General features: G+C 40.9%; 1 long non-coding RNA gene across 1 annotated transcript; it reads left to right on the top strand.

The window, feature by feature from the left end:
• Nucleotides 1-4401: 4401 nt before the first annotated feature.
• LOC143809601 (uncharacterized) lies at nucleotides 4402-5639 on the top strand. Its single transcript, XR_013222352.1, has 3 exons — nucleotides 4402-4753; nucleotides 5272-5393; nucleotides 5489-5639. It is a non-coding gene; the product is annotated as an uncharacterized LOC143809601 (long non-coding RNA).
• Nucleotides 5640-6647: the final 1008 nt, after the last annotated feature.

Here is a 6647-nt window from a genome sequence, read left to right as displayed (position 1 = left end):
CTCTGCAGATTACAGCCAGTTTGTCCATTTACACCTACACCCTTCAAGTTCAGCCTTTTGATATAGAGGGGGACAAATTTGCAGATGTGCAGATTCAGAAATGCTGCAGGTGTTTCACTTAAAAACACTTTCTGTCAATTTGACATTTAGAAAGCACATGTCCCCATTTCCAGTCATAGAGGATGATACCATAAAGAAAAGCTCTTGTAGTACACCCTTTGCACGTGTGCAGGGATGGCAGTAGCCATCCCTCACTTTGTCTGCTATTGCTTCCATCCCAAACTTACGGTATAGAGACAGGAGTGGACAATAAAAGCTTCTGCACTCTAGAGCATTGATCCGGGTATCATTTATAAAGATTCTGGGCTTTTCTATGGAGTTTCATTAAACTCTAAATTTAAAGTTGCGACTTATTACATATGCGCATGGCAAAGAATGAAAGGGGTTAACTTAAAAAAAAATAATAATTAAGAACAAACAATTTTATTTTATTTTTTCAGGATTCATATATTCAGAGCCGAGCAGACACAATGCAGAACATAGAATCCACCATAGTTGAACTGGGCTCCATCTTCCAACAGTTGGCTCACATGGTAAAGGTGCAGGAGGAAACTATACAAAGGTAATCCTCCTGAGAACCCAATATATAACTATATCTTGATCTCAGTAACGCCGTCCTGATTCCGTATGTAGTTTTATTTTTCCCTATGTCCCCAGAATTGATGGAAACGTGGAAGAAACACACTTAAACGTGGAAGCGGCACATTTGGAAATCCTGAAATATTTCCAATTGGTCACATCGAACCGCTGGCTCATGATTAAGATCTTTCTTATACTTATTGTTTTCTTTATCATCTTTGTTGTTTTCTTGGCACGAGACTATTCCCTCCCACGAGACAGTTTGACACAAAACCGGAGATTGGGCGTTACAATATTAATATTACTGGAAAGGCTGGGTATTGTTTGATGGCTAAGATGGAGTTGCGCCTAAATATCACCTACATGAAAAAGGATAACAAGACTACTTTTTGTGAGTTCGTGGAAACTGCTCTAATGATTTTGCAACCCTGATTCTTTCCTCTGTTCAAGCCAACATCTCGTTCAACTTTGTACTGAACGCCACAGAAGGCAAATTTTACCTTGGCCATGTCCATGTAAACACAACGGTTGCGGATGCGAGAGAGTCCAACTTCAGTATAGATAGCGGCAACATCTCCTTCCTGAAGACTACAACTCACAAATTCTACAAATGTAACGAGAAGCAGACTCTGCAGATTACAGCCAGTTTGTCCATTTACACCTACACCCTTCAAGTTCAGCCATTTGATATAGAGGGGGACAAATTTGCAGATGTGCAGATTCAGAAATGCTGCAGGTGTTTAACTTAAAAACACTTTCTGTCAATTTGACATTTAGAAAGCACATGTCCCCATCTCCAGTCATAGAGGATGATACCATAAAGAAAAGCTCTTGTAGTACACCCTTTGCACGTGTGCAGGGATGGCAGTAGCCATCCCTCACTTTTCCTGCTATTGCTTCCATCCCAAACTTATGGTATAGAGACAGGAGTGGACAATAAAAGCTTCTGCACGCTAGAGCATTGATCCGGGTATCATTTATAAAGATTCTGCGCTTTTCTATGGAGTTTCATTAAACTCTAAATTTAAAGTTGCGACTCATTACATATGCGCATGGCAGTGAGTGAAAGGGGTTAACTTAAAAAAAAAAATAATAATAATAATAATAATTAAGAACAAACAATTTTTATTTTTTTTTCAGGATTCATATATTCAGAGCCGAGCAGACACAATGCAGAACATAGAATCCACCATAATTGAACTGGGCTCCATCTTCCAACAGTTGGCTCACATGGTAAAGGTGCAGGAGAAAAACTATACAAAGGTAAAGCTCTTGAGAACCCAATATATAACTATATCTTGATCTCAGTAACGCCGTCCTGATTCCGTATGTAGTTTTATTTTTCCTTATGTCCCCAGAATTGATGGAAACGTGGAAGAAACACACTTAAACGTGGAAGTGGCACATTCGGAAATCCTGAAATATTTCCAATCGGTTACATCGAACCGCTGGCTCAAGATTAAGATCTTTCTTATACTTTTTGTTTTCTTTATCATCTTTGTTGTTTTCTTGGCACGAGACTATTCCCTCCCACGAGACAGTTTGACACAAAACCGGAGATTGGGAGTTACAATATTAATATTACTGGAAAGACTGAGTATTGTTTGATGGCTAAGATGGAGTTGCGCCTAAATATCACCTACATGAAAAAGGATAACAAGACTACTTTTTATGAGTTCAAAATTGATCCAAAGAAAGTCATTCCTAGTGGAAACTGCTCTAATGATTTTGCAACCCTGATTCTTTCCTCTGTTCAAGCCAACATCTCGTTCAACTTTGTACTGAACGCCACAGAAGGCACATTTTACCTTGGCCATGTCGATGTAAACACAACTGTTGCGGATGCGAGAGAGTCCAAACTTCAGTACAGATAGCGGCAACATCTCCTTCCTGAAGACTACAACTCACAAATCCTACAAATGTAAGGCGAAGCAGACTCTGCAGATTACAGCCAGTTTGTCCATTTACACCTACACCCTTCAAGTTCAGCCTTTTGATATAGAGGGGGACAAATTTGCAGATGTGCAGATTCAGAAATGCTGCAGGTGTTTCACTTAAAAACACTTTCTGTCAATTTGACATTTAGAAAGCACATGTCCCCATTTCCAGTCATAGAGGATGATACCATAAAGAAAAGCTCTTGTAGTACACCCTTTGCACGTGTGCAGGGATGGCAGTAGCCATCCCTCACTTTGTCTGCTATTGCTTCCATCCCAAACTTACGGTATAGAGACAGGAGTGGACAATAAAAGCTTCTGCACTCTAGAGCATTGATCCGGGTATCATTTATAAAGATTCTGGGCTTTTCTATGGAGTTTCATTAAACTCTAAATTTAAAGTTGCGACTTATTACATATGCGCATGGCAAAGAATGAAAGGGGTTAACTTAAAAAAAAATAATAATTAAGAACAAACAATTTTATTTTATTTTTTCAGGATTCATATATTCAGAGCCGAGCAGACACAATGCAGAACATAGAATCCACCATAGTTGAACTGGGCTCCATCTTCCAACAGTTGGCTCACATGGTAAAGGTGCAGGAGGAAACTATACAAAGGTAATCCTCCTGAGAACCCAATATATAACTATATCTTGATCTCAGTAACGCCGTCCTGATTCCGTATGTAGTTTTATTTTTCCCTATGTCCCCAGAATTGATGGAAACGTGGAAGAAACACACTTAAACGTGGAAGCGGCACATTTGGAAATCCTGAAATATTTCCAATTGGTCACATCGAACCGCTGGCTCATGATTAAGATCTTTCTTATACTTATTGTTTTCTTTATCATCTTTGTTGTTTTCTTGGCAGGAGACTATTCCCTCAACTGAGACAGTTTGACACAAAACCGGAGATTGGAAATTTATGATACAATGGGAAAGTGACTTCAATAAGACAATGTCCCCATTGGAGTGGCAAAAATGTTGTTGCTCTCTCACTAAGGGCAGTCTCCAAACCTCTATAGTAGAAACATCCATCAAACTCCTACATAGAACATATTTAGTTCCGAGCAAGCTACATGTTATTTACCCAAACTTATCGGATCGGTGTTTCAGAGGGTGTGGTGCCCTGGGCGATCTGAAGCACACGTGGTGGGACTGTCCGGTGGTTTCCACCTTTTGGTCTAAGATCAAATCTATTGTAGAGGAGTTATATGGTGGGGCGATCCAGTTAGATCCAACGGTATTCCTGCTGGGGGCCAGACACCCGGGCTTCTCCAGCAGGCTCCATAATTTAGTCAATCAACTGTTCCTCGCCGCTAAGTTACACATAGCAACGAAATGGAAAACAACTACCCTATCTCTTTCCTCAGTAATTGACAAGATGAACACTATCATGCTATGTGAACGATTACAAGCAACAAGAGAGGACTCTTGGGAGCCTTACTTTCATTTGTGGAGACCGTGGATTGAGAGGAACCCTAGCAGTAATCTTGACCAAGTCTTAACACTATCTATATGAGACCAATTTAACATCCGATAGTTTTTATCGGGCTCGCTCCCTGTACCTGACCATTGATTGACTGATTAGTAATACCCTGATGCAGCAATAGATCTCTTACTCCCCCCCCTCCCCTCTTGTCTTCTCCAACTACCTGTCTTTGTCTATGTGTTTAATTGTATTGTTTAAAAACCGTTACAATTAATCCGGAATTTGATTATATTCATGTAAATTCCCCTGCGTGGGATTTTGTTGTGAAGCTTTCTTAAATTTTCTTGGAAAAATAAAAACCTGTTGAAACTAAAACCGGAGATTGGGAGTTACAATATTAATATTACTGGAAAGGCTGGGTATTGTTTGATGGCTAAGATGGAGTTGCGCCTAAATATCACCTACATGAAAAAGGATAACAAGACTACTTTTTATGAGTTCAAAATTGATCCCAAGAAAGTCATTCCTAGTGGAAACTGCTGTAATGATTTTGCAACCCTGATTCGTTCCTCTGTTCAAGCCAACATCTCGTTCAACTTTGTACTGAACGCCACAGAAGGCAAATTTTACCTTGGCCATGTCGATGTAAACACAACGGTTGCGGATGCGAGAGAGTTCAACTTCAGTATAGATAGCGGCAACATCTCCTTCCTGAAGACTACAACTCACAAATCCTACAAATGTAAGGAGAAGCAGACTCTGCAGATTACAGCCAGTTTGTCCATTTACACCTACACCCTTCAAGTTCAGCCATTTGATGTAGAGGGGGACAAATTTGCAGATGTGCAGATTCAGAAATGCTGCAGGTGTTTCACTTAAAAACACTTTCTGTCAATTTGACATTTAGAAAGCACATGTCCCCATCTCCAGTCATAGAGGATGATACCATGAAGAAAAGCTCTTGTAGTACACCCTTTGCACATGTTCAGGGATGGCAGTAGCCATCCCTCACTTTTCCTGCTGTTGCTTCCATCCCAAACTTATAGAGACAGGAGTGGACAATAAAAGCTTCTGCACTCTAGAGCATTGATCCGGGTATCATTTATAAAGATTCTGCGCTTTTCTATAGAGTTTCATTAAACTCTAAATTTAAAGTTGTGACTCATTACATATGCGCATGGCAGTGAGTGAAGGGGTTAACTTTACAAAAATAATAATAACAATAATTAAGAACAAACAATTTTTTTTATTTTTTTTCAGAACTCATATATTCAGAGCAGAACAGAAACAATGCAGAACATAGAATCCACCATAGTTGAACTGGGCTCCATCTTCCAACAGTTGGCTCACATGGTAAAGGAGCAGGAGGAAACTATACAAAGGTAATCCTCCTGAGAACCCAATATATAACTATATCTTGATCTCAGTAACGCCGTCCTGATTCCGTATGTACTTTTATTTTTCCCTATGTCCCCAGAATTGATGGAAACGTGGAAGAAACACACTTAAACGTGGAAGCGGCACATTCGGAAATCCTGAAATATTTCCAATCGGTCACATCGAACCGCTGGCTCATGATTAACCCCTTTCTGACATTGGACGTACTATCCCGTCGAGGTGGGGTGGGCCCGTATGACCCCCGACTGGATAGTACGTCCAGCGCGATCGGCCGCGCTCACGGGGAGGCGCGGCCGGTTGTCAGCTGCCTATCGCAGCTGACATCCGGCACTATGTGCCAGGAGCGGTCACGGACCGCCCCCGGCACATTAACCCCCGGCACACCGCGATCAAACATGATCGTAGTGTGCCGGCGGTACAGGGAAGCATCGCGCAGGGAGGGGGCTCCCTGCGTGCTTCCCTGAGACCCCCGGAGCAACACGATGTGATCGCGTCACTCCGAGGGTCTCTTACCTCCTCTCCTGCAGTCCCCGGATCCAAAATAGCCGCGGCATCCGGGTCCTGCAGGGAGGGAGGTGGCTTACCGAGTGCCTGGTCAGAGCAAGCGCTTGGTAAGCCTGCAGCGCAGTAAGTCAGATCGTCGATCTGACAGAGTGCTGTGCAAACTGTCAGATCGGCGATCTGTGATGTCCCCCCCTGGGACAAAGTAAAAATGTAAAAAAAAAAAATTTCCACTTGTGTAACAAAAAAAAATAAAATTCCTAAATAAAGAAAAAAAATAAATATATTATTCCCATAAATACATTTCTTTATCTTAATTAAAAAAAAACAATAAAAGTACACATATTTAGTATCGCCGCGTCTGTAACAACCCAACCTATAAAACTGTCCCACTAGTTAACCCCTTCAGTGAACACCGTAGGAAAAAAAACAAAAAACGAGGCCAAACACAACGCTTTACTATCATACCGCCGAACATAAAGTGGAATAACACGCGATCAAAAAGACGGATATAAATAACCATGGTACAGTTGAAAACGTCATCTTGTCCCGCAAAACACGATCCACCATACAGCGTCATCAAAGAAAAAATAAAAAAGTTATAGTCCTCAGAATAAAGCTATGCCAAAATAATTATTTATTCTATAAAATAGTTTTTATCGTATAAAAGCGCCAAACCATAAAAAAAGATATAAATGAGATATCACTGTAATCATACTGACCCGAAGAATAAAACT

This window comes from Ranitomeya variabilis, chromosome 2 (assembly GCF_051348905.1).
Source record: "Ranitomeya variabilis isolate aRanVar5 chromosome 2, aRanVar5.hap1, whole genome shotgun sequence".
NCBI lineage: Eukaryota > Metazoa > Chordata > Amphibia > Anura > Dendrobatidae > Ranitomeya > Ranitomeya variabilis.
This window is presented reverse-complemented; position numbering and strand designations above follow the sequence as displayed.